Genomic DNA, 18,712 nt, shown 5'->3' on the forward strand with positions numbered 1-18,712 from the left:
AAGATGAGTAGTTGTCTGAATGCCAAGAAAAGACATTACAGGGGTGAGGACATTCAGCAAAGGCAGCAGTGTGGACAGAGATACAGAATCCAAAACAGTATGGGCAGTTGAGGATATCCACAAATAATCAAATGATTGAGTTGGAGGTAGACAGGGGCCAGATCATAGTCAGTCTTCAGTGAACTATTAAGGTGGATGTAATCCTGGAAGCAACGGGTTACTGGGCAAATTTAAGCCATCATGGCATTATCAGATATGTGTCTTGGGAAGATCCTTGGGCTTCAGTATACAGGATAGGTTGGAAGAATGTGGAATTGGACCTGGAGCAAGTGGTTAAGAGACTATTGCTGTGCCCATGAGAAAGAACATGACACCCTGAATTAAGGGCAGGGGGAAAGTTGAGAAATCAGTACTGTATAGCTGTCCATTAGTTGCAGACAAGGAAAAGGACACATTGAAGATGATCCCTACATTTTTGACTTAGGATTCTTGGTGACTAGAGTTGCTTTTGCTGAGATTGGGAATCCAGGAATATTAATTTGTGGAGTGTATGCTATGTGGTGACAATCATATAGGGATTTTTCCACTCTTTAATTCTCATAACAATCCAGAAAATGGACATACTATTATCCTCATGTTAAATATGAAGAAATTAAAGCACAAATGGCTTACGTATATTTCTGAAGCTTCCAGGGCTGGATTTAAATCTCAGTATGTTAGGTTTAAAAATAGTGTTTTCTTTCCCATAGGTGTTGTCTCCTAGGAAGAAAATAGGTTTTAGGGGAATGATAATGCATTTGGCTTGGGATATCTTGAATTCTAAGATGCCTGAGGGGCATTCATATGTAGTTGTTAGTAACTTATTGGACAGTAGGCCTGTTGCTCAGGAAAGTGGTTTATGTGGGAGACAGAGAGTCATTGACATATGGGTAGCAGTTAAAGCCATAGGAACTCCTTAACCTGGAGTTCAGTAATGGGCTTTAAGAGAAGAAGGTCTGTGAAACTCCTGAACATGTATGCAAATTTTTGTATATTTGTAAGCAGATCCATTTCCACCCCCTAGGAAGTCAGCACATAGCTTCTTCAGATTCTTAAAGTTCATGAGTGAAAAGATCAAGAACCACTAGTGTAGCCTGTAAAAGAAAAAGGGCAAAAGTCAGAAGATTAGGTTATATAAATTAAAAGGGCAGTACAAAAAAAAAAAAAAAAAAACACTAGTAATGGAGACTGAAAATTTCCAGATAGAGGATAAAAGAAAATCAAGAGAGAGTATTCTAGGCATGAAGAAGATAATTGCTCAATTATATTCAGTTCAATTCAGTCGCTCAGTCATGTCCTACTCTTTGCGACCCCATGAATCACAGCACGCCAGGCCTCCCTGTCCGTCACCAACTCCCGGAGTTCACTCAGACTCACGTCCATCGAGTCAGTGATGCCATCCAGCCATCTCATCCTCTGTCGTCCCCTTCTCCTCCTGCCCCCAATCCCTCCAAGCATCAGAGTCTTTTCCGATGAGTCAACTCTTCACATGAGGTGGCCAAAGTACTGGAGTTTCAGCTTTAGCATCATTCCTTCCAAAGAAATCCCAAGGCTGATCTCCTTCAGAATAGACTGGTTGGATCTCCTTGCAGTCCAAGCGACTCTTAAGAGTCTTCTCCAACACCACAGTTCAAAAGCATCAATTGTTCGGCGCTCAGCCTTCTTCACAGTCCAACTCTCACATCCATACATGACCACAGGAAAAATCATAGCCTTGACTAGGCGAACCTTTGTTGGCAAAGTAATGTCTCTGTTTTTGAATATGCTATCTAGGTTGGTCATAACTTGCCTTCCAAGGAGAAAGTGTCTTTTATTTTCATGGCTGCAGTCACCATCTGCAGTGATTTTGGAGCCCATAAAAATAAAGTCTGACACTGTTTCCACTGTTTCCCCATCTATTTCCCATGAAGTGATGGGACCGGATGCCATGATCTTCGTTTTCTGAATGTTGAACTTTAAGCCAACTTTTTCACTCTCCACTTTCACTTTCATCAAGAGGCTTTTTAGTTCCTCTTCACTTTCTGCCATAAGGGTGGTGTCATCTGCATATCTGAGGTTATTGATATTTCTCCTGGCAATCTTGATTCCAGCTTGTGCTTATTCCAGCCCAGCATTTCTCATGATATACTCTGCATATAAGTTAAATAAGCAGGGTGACAATATACAGCCTTGACGTACTCCTTTTCCTATTTGGAACCAGTCTGTTGTTCCATGTCCAGTTCTAACTGTTGCTTCCTGACCTGCGTATAGGTTTCTCAAGAGGCAGGTCAAGTGGTCTGGTATTCCCATCTCTTTCAGAATTTTCCACAGTTTCTTGTGATCCACACAGTCAAAGGCTTTGGCATAGTCAATAAAGCAGAAATAAATGTTTTTCTGGAACTCTCTTGCTTTTTCCATGATCCAGTGTGTTGGGGGCCAGAGTGAGGCCCTCCGCCTGTGGCAAAGGTCATAAGGAAGGAGGCTCGACATACGCAAAATCGGGATCGAGCCTCAGGAGTCCCCCTGGAAATCCTCGAGCATCTATCCCCATAACCAGAGCCTGCCTGCTTTACTACTTTGTGCTCCCAACTACACCTCTGACTTTACGGGGGGCCGTCCCCCACCACCTCTTTCGGAGAAGGAGTTAACCTAGAGCTCCAGTTAATAAAAACTCCTAGGCGTGACAAGAGTGTTTTAACCTACAAACTCCTCTGAAGGTTCTCTAGCTTGCCTGACAGGCTTGTCCGGCCACATGTGATTGCTCACAGCTTCCCAACCGTGAGAGGCACAAGATGCTTTAAACCTTCTAAAAACAGGTTCCTTAGAAAAGTTAGAAAACTATTAGTATAAGTATAATGGGCTGATTAGAAATTGTATTGGTGAAGGGTTTTTCATTTGTTGAGCCAATGTTTGTTGCTAAGTCTCCATATCCCCTGCCCTTACACACATTAATGAATATATAGAAGAAATAAGTATTAACCTTTGATATTAATCACGTTAGACCTTAGGCTAAGTAAATTCTTTCCTCAACTAAAACCCACTACACCCTCACCCTATAGGAATGTAACTTTATTTGGGTGGCGTCTGTTTTAAGAATAATCACCCCTAGAGAAATAAGTGTCCTGGTTGACTGACCGCTGTCACAAGGAGAGGGTCATAAATTGTCAGCAGGCCCCCTGGCCAGAAGATGATGTAACACTCCTAAGACCTCTGTATACATTTGTATGAAGCACTTGACTTTGATAAAAGTCAGGACTGCTGACCCCGCGTGACTTTTGCATAACATCTCAGTGTCTAAAAGTAGACCATGGAAAATAAAGAATTGGGATCAGTTTCTCGAAATACTGGTCTCCCCATGTCGCTCTCTCTCTCACTCTGTCTGAGTCTCCATCTGGAGCGCGGAACCCACCAAGCTTACTAATTTTGCCTGGGCTTCTAAGATCCGACCGGGGAGGCCTCAGTGTCTCCTCTCCTTCGGGAGAACGGAAGGACGCCTGTGGCCTACGTAAGTGGTGCAAGCTTCTTGTCTTGAAGTTTTATTGGTCTCCCGCGTAAACCAAGCTACTCAGCCTCTTTTCTCCACTGAATTTTCCTACTGAGCTATCCTCATTCTATTACTCTTTACATCTCTAATTAATATCTAATTGAAGCTACTGTATCCTGATCCTCGCCGACGCCGTCCCCGCTTCGAATACCCTGGATCAGCCGGGGCTGGATCCCGGCACCAGTGGATGTTGGCAATTTGATCTCTGGTTCCTCTGCCTTTTCTAAAACCAGCTTGAACATCTGGAAGTTCACGGTTCACGTATTGCTGAAGCCTGGCTTGGAGAATTTTGAGCATTACTTTACTAGCGTGTGAAATGAGTGCAATTGTGTGGTAGTTTGAGCATTCTTTGGCATTGCCTTTCTTTGGCATTGGAATGAAAACTGACCTTTTCCAGTCCTGTGGTTTATATGCTATAAAAAAGTGTTGTTGAGGGCCAAAACCAACCCATTGTATTTGATAACTAAGGCAATGGTGACTTTGCCAGAGGAGTTTGAGTGGAGTAGTGGGTGGGAGGAATGGAATTTTGATAACTGGTTATTCAAAGGGTGAAACACAATCTCTTGAGGGAAGAGACTTTTTCTGTTTGTTCACTGTAGTCCTGGGAGTTCACTGTATTTCTGACATAGCAAGATGATCAATAATTTGTTGAAAGTTGAACAGATGAAGAAGTGGTGGCCATTAATAGCCAGCATGTGTGTGTGCTAAGTCGCTTCAGTTGTGTCTGACTCTTTCTGACCCTGTGGATTGTAGCCTGCCAGGCTTCTCTGTCCATGGGATTCTCCAGGCAAGAATATTAGAGTGGGTTGCCATGCCTTCCTCCAGGAAATCTTCCAGACCCAGGGATCAAACTAGCATCTCTTGTATTGTCTCCTGTATGGCAGGCAGATTCTTTATTTCTGAGCCACCAGGGAAGCCCCATAGCCAGCATCAGTTCAGTTCAGTTCAGTTGCTCAGTCGTGTCCGACTCTTTGTGACCCCATGAATTGCAGCACTCCAGGCCTCCCTGTCCATCACCAACTCCCGGAGTTCACTCAGACTCACGTCCATCGAGTTGGTGATGCCATCCAGCCATCTCATCCTCTGTTGTCCCCTTCTCCTCCTGCCCCCAATCCCTCCAAGCATCAGAGTCTTTTCCAATGAGTCAACTCTTCACATGAGGTGGCCAAAGTACTGGAGTTTCAGCTTTAGCATCATTCCTTCCAAAGAAATCCCAGGGCTGATCTCCTTCAGAATGGACTGGTTGGATCTCCTTGCAGTCCAAGCGACTCTCAAGAGTCTTCTCCAACACCACAGTTCAAAAGCATCAATTGTTCGGCGCTCAGCCTTCTTCACAGTCCAACTCTCACATCCATACCTGACCACAGGAAAAACCATAGCCTTGACCAGACGAACCTTTGTTGGTAAAGTGATGTCTCTGTTTTTGAATATGCTATCTAGGTCGGTCATAACTTTCCTTCCAAGGAGTAAGCGTCTTTTAATTTCATGGCTGCAGTCACCATCTGCAGTGATTTTGGAGCCCAGAAAAATAAAGTCTGCCACTGTTTCCACTGTTTCCCCATCTATTTCCCATGAAGTGATGGATCGGATGCCATGATCTTCATTTTCTGAATGTTGAGCTTTAAGCCAACTTTTTCACTCTCCACTTTCACTTTCATCAAGAGGCTTTTGAGTTCCTCTTCACTTTCTGCCATAAGGATGGTGTCATCTGCATACCCCAGTGGTAAAAAATCTGCTGCCATGCAGTAGACTTGGGATCAATCTCTGGGTTGGGAATATCCCCTGGAGAAGGAAATGGCACCCCACCCAAGTATTCCTGCCTGGGAAATCCCATGGACAGAGGAGCATGGTGGGCTATAGTTCATGCGGTCACAGAAGAGTTAGACATGACTTAGTGAGTAAACAACAATAACCGAAAATAATAGCCTCTTTCTGCTCTATTTCCAGGCTCTATCCTACCAGAGCGTTTATCTACCCAACAACTGGGCTGGGGGAGTAGTAGTGTCTCCATAGCATAAATGAGGAAACTGTGATTCAGAGAGGCTAAGTAAACTGCCTGATGCCACACAGCTACATGCAGTGATGAATATGAGTTTCAAACTTGGATTTGTCTGGCTCCAAAATCTCTGTCTTCCATAACAATAAAACAAAGGAGGAGAAGAACGAGAGGTGAGTGTGTCTCTCAACTGTTATCCCAATTTTCCCTTATCTATTTGCTTTCTTCCTTTCTCTCTCTTTCTTGGATTGTTCTTATTCTTCAGAGACAAAGCAGGGCCTTCATGCAACTATAATGATTGATCAAAGTACCATATTATGAAATTATTCAGAAGCCTATATGTAATCCTTGGGGTTTTCTTTCTCATCTCTCTTTCTCACAGCTGCCTGCACTAATACTTTCTGATAAACACGGCTTTTTAAAAAATTTACATGGCTTCCATTAATTCTCAATAATAAAGGATACATACTTAAGCAAACTGAGGAATATATAGCCATCACTGCATGCTCACCTTGGAAAGACTCTTGTATTGCAGCTAACTCTTTCTGTAAAAACAATAGGATTATAAAAGCAAAGATACAAGAGGGAATATTTTCTGCTCAGCCATGCATATCTAAAGCACATTAGAAGTTTAGAGACAATATTCTGTGTTTTTTTTTTTTAAGGGTGCATGGAACTATTAGCTGGTTGCAAGAAGATAATGAGTAAAAAAGGATAATGATATAAATTAAAAAATGGTATGAATAAAAGAAAAAATGTGTGACTACTTGGTTTTTATTCTTTGATTTGGTTATGGAATGCAACTATTGAGAACACATATTTTTAAGTTGCCTGTATCTACTATAATAGCTCTTTAGTGTTTGATACATTAAGACAGGCATCAGTTCAGTTCAGTTCAGTCGCTCAGTTGTGTCCGACTCTTTGCGACCCCATGAATCACAGCACGCCAGGCCTCCCTGTCCATCACCAACTCCCGGAGTTCACTCAGACTCACGTCCATCGAGTCAGTGATGCCATCCAGCCATCTCATCCTCTGTTGTCCCCTTCTCCTCCTGCCCCCAGTCCCTCCCAGCATCAGAGTCTTTTCCAATGAGTCAACTCTTTGCATGAGGTGGCCAAAATACTGTAGTTTCAGCTTTAGCATCATTCCCTCCAAAGAAATCCCAGGGCTGATCTCCTTCAGAATGGACTGGTTGGATCTCCTTGCAGTCCAAGGGATTCTCAAGAGTCTTCTCCAACACCACAGTTCAAAAGCATCAATTCTTCGGCACTCAGCTTTCTTCACAGTCCAACTCTCACATCCATACATGACCACAGGAAAAATCATAGCCTTGACTAGGCGAACCTTTGTTGGCAAAGTATTGTCTCTGCTTTTGAATATGCTATCTAGGTTGGTCATAACTTTCCTTCCAAGGAGTAAGCGTCTTTTAATTTCATGGCCGCAGTCACCATCTGCAGTGATTTTGGAGCCCATAAAAATAAAGTCTGACACTGTTTCCACTGTTTCCTCATCTATTTCCCATGAAGTGATGGGACCAGATGCCATGATCTTTATTTTCTGAATGTTGAGCTTTAAGCCAACTTTTTCACTCTCTACTTTCACTTTCATCAAGAGGCTTTTTAGTTCCTCTTCACTTTCTGCCATAAGGGTGGTGTCATCTGCATATCTGAGGTTATTGATATTTCTCCCGGCAATCTTGATTCCAGCTTGTGCTTCTTCCAGCGCAGTGTTTCTCATGATATACTCTGCATATAAGTTAAATAAGCAGGGTGACAATATACAGCCTTGACGTACTCCTTTTCCTATTTGGAACCAGTCTGTTGTTCCATGTCCAGTTCTAACTGTTGCTTCCTGACCTGCATATAGATTTCTCAAGAGGCAGGTCAGGTGGTCTGGTATTCCCATCTCTTTCAGAATTTTCCACAGTTTCTTGTGATCCACACAGTCAAAGGCTTTGGCATAGTCAGTAAAGCAGAAATAGATGTTTTTTCTGGAACTCTCTTGCTTTTTCCATGATCCAGTGGATGTTGGCAATTTGATCTCTGGTTCCTCTGCCTTTTCTAAAACCATCTTGAACATCAGGAAGTTCATGGTTCACATATTGCTGAAGCCTGGCTTGGAGAATTTTGAGCATTACTTTATTAGCATGTGAGATGAGTGTAATTGTGTGGTAGTTCGAGCATTCTTTGGCATTGCTTTTCTTTGGGATTGGAATGAAAACTGACCTTTTCCAGTCCTGTGGCCACTGCTGAGTTTTCCAAATTTGCTGGCATATTGAGTGCAGCACTTTCACAGCATTATCTTTCAGGATTTGAAATAGCTCAACTGGAATTCCATGACCTCCACTAGCTTTGTTCGTAGTGATGCTTTCTAAGGCCTACCTGACTTCACATTCCAGGATGTCTGGCTCTAGGTCAGTGATCACATCATCTTGATTATCTGGGTTGTGAAGATCTTTTTTGTACAGTTCTGTGTATTCTTGCCACCTCTTCTTAATATCTTCTGCTTCTGTTAGGTCCATACCATTTCTGTCCTTTATCGAGCCCATCTTTGCATGAAATATTCCCTTGGTATCTCTAATTTTCTTGAAGAGATCTCTACTCTTTCCCATTCTATCATGAACTTCTTATTACCAAATTCAGACAAATTGAAGAAAGTAGGGAAAACCACTAGACCATTCAGGTTTGACCTAAATCAAACCCCTTATGGTTATACAGTTGAAGTGAGAAATAGTTTTAAGGGCCTAGATCTGATAGATAGAGTGCCTGATGAACTATGGAATGAGGTTCGTGACATTGTACAGGAGACAGGGATTAAGACCATCCCCATGGAAAAGAAATGCAAAAAAGCAAAATGGCTGTCTGGGGAGGCCTTACAAATAGCTGTGAAAAGAGGAGAGCGAAAAGCAAAGGAGAAAAGGAAAGATATAAGCATCTGAATGCTGAGTTCCAAAGAATAGCAAGAAGAGATAAGAAAGCCTTCCTCAGTCAATGCAAAGACAGGCATAGTTTTGGCCATTTCTAAAAACTCAGGATTTTCCTGGAAACCCCTTGTATGCTCCAGCTATCCATTGCTAGGTGGTGATATGTGGATATTATAGAGAAATGTTACAGAGTGAATGTTATTTGTCTCTAGGACATAAGGCAGGAAGAGCCCTCAATTTAATATTTTGTTTTTCAGCTTGAATGTGATTTATACATGCTGTCACTGGACTTTAATTGTGATATTAAATATGAAAGTTGCCTATGTGCTCTTCTCTGTCTCTCTCCTCATCATTACAGTGGAGACAATATTATCTATTTCATAGACATACATGATGTATATGAGATAATCCATGTAAAGATAGTCCATGTGAAGATATGAGATTGTATGATACATACATACATACAGTCCCTGTAAAGAGTTTAGCACAGTGCCTGGCACTTAGCAAGTGTGCAATAAATGTTAGCTGATATCATCTTCCTCCTCATCATTGTTTGTCATCATCACTCGTCATCATCTTTGCACTCCATCCTCATAGGGAGATGATAATGTGGTAAGGAGCTGTGGTTCCCATATATATGTGCACAGGCTTATCAGGGGTGATGATGCTGCCTAGGCCCTCCTCTCTATCTGGTACCAGGAAATGGTTTGGTCTAGAAAGGAACAGGCATGGATTTATGTGGGACTCAGGATGTTGGCCTGTTTTGTTCTGAGCTACTTCTTTTTGAGGTGATGGTGGCTGTATTTTAGGACTTAAAGCATAAAGTCAGAGCAGAGAATAGGAGTGAGAAGATTTAAGCAAAATCTGATTAAACACTGAGTGAGAAGCATCCATAAGTCACATTTTGTAAACTTAGGATTCAGGCTGTGATGATCTAGCTACATAGAGAAAGTGGAAATGCTTCGATTTGAAATGAGGGTATAATGCTACCTGGGAGCTTGTTAAAAAGGCAGAGTCTCTGGCTCCAACCCAAAATTGTTGCCGCAGGATCTGTGTTTTAACAAGATTCATAGTGATTCATATGTACAATAAAGTTCTCTTGAATGAGATTCACCAGGAGGTAGAAAAGAGACGGTAGCATTGGGCCTTGCATAATGTACATACCCCATCTATATATAGAATCCGAATCTATGAGGCTAAGGAAACTATGTTTTAACCCTTCAGGGAACTTTTGTTTTTTATGAACACTGGAATTTGAGGACCACAAGTAAAAGATAGAACTGTGCTGGGGAGAAGTGCAATACGCATTGTGAACACTAGCTGCCGCTACTCTACAATTTAAAAACGGCCCTGATCATTAACAGCTAAAAGAATTATTACAAGAACGTCTAAATTTTCAGGGTATAGGTCTAGGGAAAATGAACTGTAAGTTAAACAGAGTTGGATTTTCCTGTGATTTTTATTAAAGACCCCTAGGACATATGAATGACTTACAAAGAGAAGTGGTTGGAGATTTGGAAATTTTGGGCACATGCGAATAAAAGTACATCTAGAGAACAATGTTTCTTTGTACTTGGGGAAGCAAAGTCAGTGTATGTGGTTTAAAAAGCCAAACTGGAGTCCACAAAGTATATAAGGCAGCTCAGTGACTCATTTAGAATATCTTTTCCTTTTCCTGACCTTACGTTACAATGTTAATTTTATGCTGGGTTTGCCAGATACTTAATTTTTATTTGCAGCTGAGGGATTGAAAGGCTTGTGTGCTGTCCATGTGAACATTGTCTTTATTTGTGAACACTGCACCATACTCAGGGACTTGGATTCAAGTTCTGTCTTCTTCGTAAAGTCCGTATAGATCAGCATGATGGTGCCTTAACATCTGTGAGCCTTGAAATAGGCATAAAAACGCCCACATAAGGGCTGTCAGGAGGAGGACCCAGGTAACACAAAATTTATGAAATGTTTTATAAATTTTAAAGTATTAAATAAATGCAAAATATTATTTGAATGCTTACAACATTGGGCCTCTGCTTTGGTATTGGTCTTTGAATCCTCCCCTCCCCCCCTCCCCCCCCCCCCCCCCCCCCCGCAAAGCACCTTTTCCATAAAAATGACTCTGGTTCTGCTAAGAGCCTAGTTATTTTCCCCAACTAGATCTTTTAGTTTACTTCATATAGGGTTGACTGATAAAATATAGGACTCGCGGTTACATTTGAGTTTCAGATAAACAGTGCATAATTTGTTAGTATAAGTAGGACTTAGATATTGCATGGCAGTCTGGCAAATTTAACTCAAAGCAAACTAAGGACATTGTTCGTGTTTATATTTCTACACCTGAACCTTATATTTTGCCTGATATGGAAAAAGTCTGGTTCAAAAAAAATGTAGGTCTAAAAATGGTTTCAGAGAGTTATTGCTAACTGAAAGCTCACATCTTCAAAATGTTTATATTTCCTGTCTAGAAATGGCTTGCTTGGGCTTATACTCTAAAGACTGCTTGGAGGGAAATAGGGCCTCTTAACTAATCCTTGAAATTATTTTTCATTTCTGTGATAGTCTGTTACTCTTTTGATTTTTGATTGTTCATTAATATCTCTTTCTCCTACTGTGTGGTTGTGGGACTAAAAGGAGGGAAAGCCCGAATCGCAAAAATGAAAGCCACTCACAAACAATCCTGATGCATTTCTGATACAGCCCTCTCTTGCCAATTATAATCATGCAGCAAATGATGCTATTAAAATGTATAGACTACATAGAGAGAGTCCATGGCCCAATGAAGGAGAAGCATAAGAAGGAAAGGGGGGAGTGAGATACATGCTAAGTGTTGAGAAAGAGTTATCTTGAGGAATTATTTGCAGTTTCAAAGTACTTGAGGATAATATAGAAAATGGGGTTTAACTCAATAAAATAAATCCAAAATTACACGTTCACGAGTATACCCTGGGGTAGAATGAGGAATCACCCTAGGATTCCTGATGTACTGAACAGCCAAATCTAACAGGAAACCCTGGGAAGGCAACTGCAGAAAAATGACACCTTTGGGCTTAGCTGTGGACAGAGGAGCTTGGTGGGCTACAGTCCATGGGGTCACAAAAGAGTTGGACACGACTTTGTTCAGTCGCTAAGTCGTGGCTAACTCTTTGCGACCCTGTGAACTGCAGCACGCCAGGCTTCCTTGTCCTTCACTATCTGCTGGAGTTAGCTCAAACTCATGTGCATTGAGTTGATGATGCCATCCAACTATCTTATCCTCTGTCACCCTCTTCTTCTTTTGCTTTCAGTTTTTCCTGACATGGGGGTCTTTTCCAATGAATTGGTCATGACTGAGCAACTAAGCACAGCACAGCACAGCGACTAAATAATAATGTTAATATCAGTCTCTGGACGCTAGGTGGCGATATATAGCAACATGAGGATTTTGGAATCTGTGGAAGAGATGCTGAATTAGTGGGGGAGGGGTTGTGAGATGAGTTTTGGTTTCCTGCTGTTAACACAGAGCTCTTCAGTTTATGGTAGACTGTGCCTTCCACTGTGATCTTATGAAACTTCAATAGGGGCAGCGATTGGGTCAGAACCACCACTAGTGATTTCCTTCTTTTTAGTTTCTTCCATTTTAAGAGGTAACTTCACACTTCTGCAAAGCACTTAATTAGTCTCATCTAGCACCCAAACTTGATACGTGTATCCAAATTTAGATACAGATATGGTGAAGTTGTTTACTTGGTATTTGGGGCCATTAGAGGGAGCCAGAGAGGAGAGCGAGGTTGCACTAGGTGATCTGAACCATCAATGAGGGGTAAGGCTGTGCTCCTGGACTGTGTGTTCCTGTCACTAAGATCATTTGCTAATCTGCTGACCGATTGCAGTGGGAGTATCCCCTGGACATGCTGAAAGCCCAGTACCCTGTCATTTGAGTAGAGCAGGCCCTTCACCAGCCCCTGGGAATATCAGTGATTATCCTACTCTGACATAAGGTTCCTGTTTTCTTTACAGTTTGATGATGTTGGAAGGCATCAGTGATGCATGCTTGCTCATTGCTTGAAGAAGCTTTTGTCTTTAGAAAAATATATAGAATCTTGGATCAGGTCAATTTTTTTCTCTGTTTTAATTTGTATTGATATTTCTTGAATTCCAAGAGAGTCACATGCATATAAAATGATCATTGAAACCTTTACTCCATTGTTTTGGGAATTTCCTCTTGTATTTATGCCCCTTTTCCTGCCTAAGTAAAACAGAATGATTTAATTAGAATTTGGGGATGAAATCTACTAAGCCTGTATTCTCAACAAAAATGTGGGATTTAAGTTAATTTTCATGCCCCAGTTTGTATCCCTTTTGCCCCCTTTACATGGTCAGTTTTATCTTCAGCTGTCTTCTGACATTACCTACTGTTAGCTAAGCAGATTATGCTTGTTCTCATCTGAGCCTTTCTCACCCTGTTAATACATGCTGGTATGCCCTGTCTCCCTGCTTTTCAGGATTCAGCTCCAAGGCATTTCCTTTAAGACGTATCTGGGTAATTCACACTAATCTGCTGTGAAAGCAGGAAACTAGGAAACTGCACCAGAGAATAATACTCAAGGGAGCTCATGATTGTAACCCAAGCTCAGCTACTTTCTGATTGGTTTACACATGCACATATGCACACATGCGTGCGTGCGCGCGCGCGCACACACACACACACACAGCTAACTAGATTACAAGCTTTTTGAACGTGAGGATTACAACCCAATGACATCCAGCGATATGGTGTATATTGAATACACATATTCAGTAGATGTTCTTCTTTTATCCACTTCTGTGATGCCACAGCAGGAAACATAGTACGTGCTCAATAAATGTCAATTGAAACAGCTGGAGAATTGATTTCTACTGCTCTGCGGAAATGGCACCCCACTCCAGTACTCTTGCCTGGAAAATCCCATGGATGGAGGAGCCTTGTAGGCTGCAGACCATGGGGTCGCTAAGAGTTGGAAACGACTAAGCGACTTCACTTTCACTTTTCACTTTCATGCATTGGAGAAGGAAATGGCAACCCACTCCAGTGTTCTTGCCTGGAGAATCCCAGGGACAGGGGAGCCTGGTGGGCTGCCATCTGTGGGGTCGCACAGAGTCGGACACAACTGAAGCAACTTAGCAGCAGCTCTGCGGAAATACTAACTCTCTGCTAATGTGAGATTGTGATATCTGTTGTGAAAACCTTGGTAATCATCAGCATAGAACAAGAGCTAGTTCAAGCGTTATCTCCTCCATAAGAAATTCCCAAGGCCACTACAATCCTGTTTTCTTCTCCTATTTTTAAAGTACTCAATTATCTTATCTACCTTCATTGTATCTCTATTGATCAAATGTATAAGGTTAAAATCTGTAGTGTAGGATTAATACTGGTGTCTACCTGTTAGGGTTGTGATGGTTGAATGACTTGATATATTTAAAGTACTTAGAACTTTCCCTGGCATTTAATAAGTGATTGGTTGTTGTTGTTTATTATTGCTATTGATGTAAGATTGCTCCTTGTTTTATGTACATATAGCTTGTCTTATCACCTAGATTATAAACTTTCAGGGACAGGCATCTGCATTTTAATCTCTTAGAAAATGTAATTGTGCCCCTAATTATTGGTAGTTTGTGTTTTTTTTTTTTTCTGATTAGTCTGACTAGAGGTGTATCAATTTCATTGACTCTTCTCCTAGGAATAGTTTTTGGTTTCATTGTTTTTGTACTGTTTTTCTGTTTTCAATACCATGGATTTCTGCTCTTTATTACTTTCCCCCACTTACTTTGGGTTTAATTTTCCATTCTTTTTCTAGTAGAAACTTAAATAATTGATTTGAGACCTTTCTTTTCCAATATTAGCATTCGCTATATTTTCTCCTCTAAACTGTGCTTCAGCTGCATTCCATAAATTTTTATTGCTTTGATTATTTGGTTAATTTTTTTCCTGTTTTTCCTTACTACTTTATTCATGAAGTGTGTTGTTTGATTTTCAAATAATTGGGGATTTCCCATAATATAGCCCCTATCAATTTCTAGTTTAACTCTTTGATAGACAAAGAACATACTCTGTATCTTTTCAATTCTCTTAAGTTTATTGAGACACTTTATGACCCCTGAACAGGATCTAATTTGGTGAATGTGCAGCATGTGCTTGAAAAGTTTGTGCTTTCTGCTGTTGTTGAGAGTGTGTGTGTGTATGTGTGTGTAAGCTCAGTCATGTCTGACTCTGCGACTCCCTGGACTGTAGCCTGCTAGGCTCCTCTGCCCATGGGATTTCCCAGGCAAGAATACTGGAGTGGGTTGCCATTTCCTACTCCAGGGCATCTTCCCGATCCAGGGATCAAACCCGTGTGTCTTGCGTCTCCCTAATTGGCAGGCGGATTCCTTACCACTGGGAAGCCTATTGTTGAATATAGTGTTTTATTTATTTATTTTTTAGGTCAGGTTAGTTGATAACCTTGTTCAAATTTTCTGTGTTCTTCAGACTTTCTGAATCTTTATTCTGTTAATTTCTGAGAGATGTCAGTCTCCAACTATAATTAAGATTTGTTTGTCACCTTTCAGATTTACATTTTGTATTTTGAAATTCTGTTAATAGTTATGTACACATTTAGGATTCTTATAGCCTCTTGATGAATTAACCCCTCTATCATTGTGAAATGTCCTTGTTTATTCATGATAATGTTTTTTGTTCTGAAGTATACTTTGTCTCATATTAATATTATCACTCAAGTTTTCTTTGGATTAGTATTAGCATGTTATATGTTTGTCCATCCTTTTTGCTTTTAAGCTATCTATGCCTTTGATGACACTACCCTTATGGCATAAACTGAAGAAGAACTAAAGAGCCTCTTGATTAAAGTGAAAGAAGAGAGTGAAAAAGTTGGCTTAAAACTCAACATTCAGAAAACTAAGATTGTGGCATCTGGTCCCATCACTTCATGGCAAATAGATGGGGAAACAGTGGAAACAGTGTCTGATTTTATTTTTCTGGGCTCCAAAATCACTGCAGATGGTGATTGCAGCCATGAAATTAAAAGATGCTTGCTCCTTGGAAGGAAAGACCAACCTAGATAGCATATTAAAAAGCAGAGACATGACTTTGCCAACAAAGGTTCGTCTAGTCAAGGCTATGGTTTTTCCAGTGGTCATGTATGGATGTGAGAGTTGGACTATAAAGAAAGCTGAGCACCTAAGAATTGATGTTTTTGAACTGTGGGGTTGGAGGAGACTCTTGAGAGTCCCTTGAACTGCAAGGATATCCAACCAGTCCATCCTAAAGGAGATCAGTCCTGGGTGTTCATTGGAGGGGCTGATGTTGAAGCTGAAACTCCAATACTTTGGCCACCTGATGTGGAGAGTTGACTCATTTGAAAAGACCTTGATGCTGGGAAAGATTGAGGGCAGGAGGAGAAGGGGATAACAGGATGAGATGGTTGGATGCCATCACCGACTCAATGGACATGGGTTTGGGTGGACCCCGGGAGTTGGTGATGGACAGGGAGGCCTGGTGTGCTGCAATTCATCGGGTCGCAAAGAGTTGGACACAACTGAGTGTCTGAACCGAACTGATGCCTTTTATTTAAACAGTTTTGCAGTCGTTTGTGGGGGGTCAATATGGCAATCTCTGCTTTTTAATTGGAATGCTTAAACTATTGTCATTATTCATATGGTTGCATTTGAATTTGCCATCGTGCTGTTTATTTTCTATTTGCCCCACCTGTTCTTTGTTCATTTTTCCTTTTGCCCTTCCTTTTATTGAGATTAATTGACTATTTTTAATAATTATATTTTATTTACATTGTTGAATTATACCTCTTTGTTTTGTTTTGTATTAGTCTCTTTTGGGTTAACAATATGTACCTTCAACTTCTCACAGTCTGCTTTCAAATGATATTGTACCTTTTCACATGTAGTATAAGAACCTTAAGCAGTATACTTCTATCTCTTTATCCTTTGTGCTATTGTTGTTATGTATTTTACTTCCACAATTGCTGTAAATCCCAAAGTATAATGTTATCAGTTGTGCTTTAAGCAGGCAATTATATGTGTTTTTTTATATAATTATTTCATGTTTGTAACAATTTTATTTAAAAAAAATTTAATTGGAGGATAATTGTTTTGCAGTTTGTGTTGGTTTCTGCCATACAACAATGCGAGTCAATCATAGTTTTACATATATATGTATATATATACACACACAAACTGCTGAACCTCCTTTCCCCCTCCCGTCCCGCACCAGGCGGAACTCCTTGTGTTATATCGTGGCTTCCCACTAGTTGCCTATTTTTACACACGGTAGTGTTTATCTGTCAATGCTACTTTCTCAATTTGTCCCACCCTCTCCTTCTCCCGCTGTGTCCACAAGTCCATTCTCTATGTCTCCATTTCCATTTCTTCCCTGTTTATAGGTTCGTCAGTAGTATTTTTCTAGATTCCATATACATGCTTTAATATATGCTATTTATTTATTTTTCTCTTTCTGACTTAACTTCACTGTGTAATAGGCTCTAGGTTCATCTACCTTGCTACAGCTAACTCAAATTAATTCCTTTGTGTGGCTGAATAGTATATGTACTGCATCTTCTTTGTTTATTCATCTGTCAGTGAACATGTTGCTTCCATGTCCTGGCTTTTGTAAATAGTGCTTCAATGAACATTGGGGTACATGTGTCTTTTTGAATTGTGGTTTTCTCAGGGTATATGGCCAGTAGTGGGATTACTGGATCATATGGTAGTTTTATTTCTAGTTTGTTAAGGAATCTCCATACTATTCTCCGTGGTGGCTGTATCAATTTATTTTCCTACCAACAGTGCAGTAGGGTTCCCTTTCTCCACATCCTCTCCTGCATTTAGTGTTTGTAGGTTTTTTTTTTGATGATGGGCATTCTGATTGGTGTGAGGTGACACCTCATTGTAGTTTTGATTTGCATTTCTCTAATAATCAGCAATGTTGACCATCTTTTCATGTGTTTATTGGCCAATCTGTATGTCTTCCTTGCAGAAATGTCTTGTTTATGCCCATCTTTTGACTGGGCTTCTTGTTTTTCTGATACTGAGCTGTATGAACTGCTTATATATTGGAAGGTAATCCTTTGTCAGTTGCTTCATTTGCAATTATTTTCTCCCATTCTGAGAGCTGTCTTTTCAGTTTGTTTATAGTTTCCTTTGCTGCATCGAAGCTTTTAAATCTAATTAGGTCCCACTTGTTTATTTTTGTTTTTATTTCCATTACTCTAGGAGGTGGGTCAAAAAGGATCTTGCTGTGATTTATGTCAAAGAATGTACTTCCTATGTTTTTCTCTAAGATCTTTATAGTTTCTGGCCTTACATTTAATTCTTGAATCCATTTACAGTTAATTTTTGTGTATGGTGTTCTAATTTCATTCTTTTACATGATAGCTCTTCAGCTTTCCCAGCACCACTTATTGAAGAGACCGTCTTTTCTCCATAGTATATTCTTACCTCCTTTGTCAAAGATAGGGTGCATGGTGCATAGGTTTATTTCTGGGCTTTCTATCTTATTCCGTTGGTCTATATTTCTGTTTTTGTGCCAATACCATACTGTCCCGATGACTGTAGCTTTGTAGTATAGTCAGAAGTCAGGAATGTTGATTCCTTCAATTCCATTCTTCTTTCTCAAGATTGCTTTGGCTATTCAGGATCTTTTGTGTTTCCATAAAAATTGTAAAATTTTTTATTCTAGTTCTGTGAAAAATTGGTAGTTTGATAGAGATTGTATTGAATTTGTATATTGCTTTGGGTAGTATGGTTATTTTTACAATATTGATGCTTCCAATCCAAGAACATGGTATATCTCTCTCTCAGTTTGTGTTGTCTTTGATTTCTTTCATCAGTGTCTTGTAATTTTCTGCACACCAGTCTTTTGTCTCTTTAGGTAGGTATTTTATTCATTTTGCTGCAGTGGTGAATGGGATATTTTCCCTTAATTTCTCTTTCTGTTTTTTCATTGTTAGTGTATAGGAATGCAAGGGATTTCTGTGTATTAATTTTATATTCTGTGACTTTACTAAATTCATTCATTAGCTCCGGTAATTTTCTGACAGTATCTTTAGGGTTTTCTATGTATAATATCATGTCATCTGCAAAGAGTGAGAGTTTTACTTCTTTTCCAATCTGGATTCCTTTTATTTCTTTTTCTTCTCTGACTTCTGTGGCTGGGACTTCCAAAGCTATGTTGAATAGTAGAGGTGAGATTGGGCACCCTTGTCT

At 40.3% G+C, this 18,712-nt stretch overlaps 1 long non-coding RNA gene across 3 annotated transcripts in view; it reads left to right on the forward strand.

Annotated features, from left to right (window-relative positions):
* The window catches only part of LOC147378323 (uncharacterized), a 209,773-nt gene that overhangs the window by 3,426 nt on the left and 187,635 nt on the right, over positions 1 to 18,712 (forward strand). For all 3 annotated transcript variants that reach the window (XR_015151878.1, XR_015151859.1, XR_015151871.1), the window contains exon 2: positions 5,510 to 5,731. This is a non-coding gene — a long non-coding RNA (uncharacterized LOC147378323). The remainder of the gene's footprint in view (positions 1 to 5,509; positions 5,732 to 18,712) is intronic.

Source organism: Bos grunniens, chromosome 2, assembly GCF_055505025.1.
Source record: "Bos grunniens cultivar Pamir isolate PY7600 chromosome 2, Bosgru_T2T1.0, whole genome shotgun sequence".
Taxonomy (NCBI): Eukaryota; Metazoa; Chordata; class Mammalia; order Artiodactyla; family Bovidae; genus Bos; species Bos grunniens.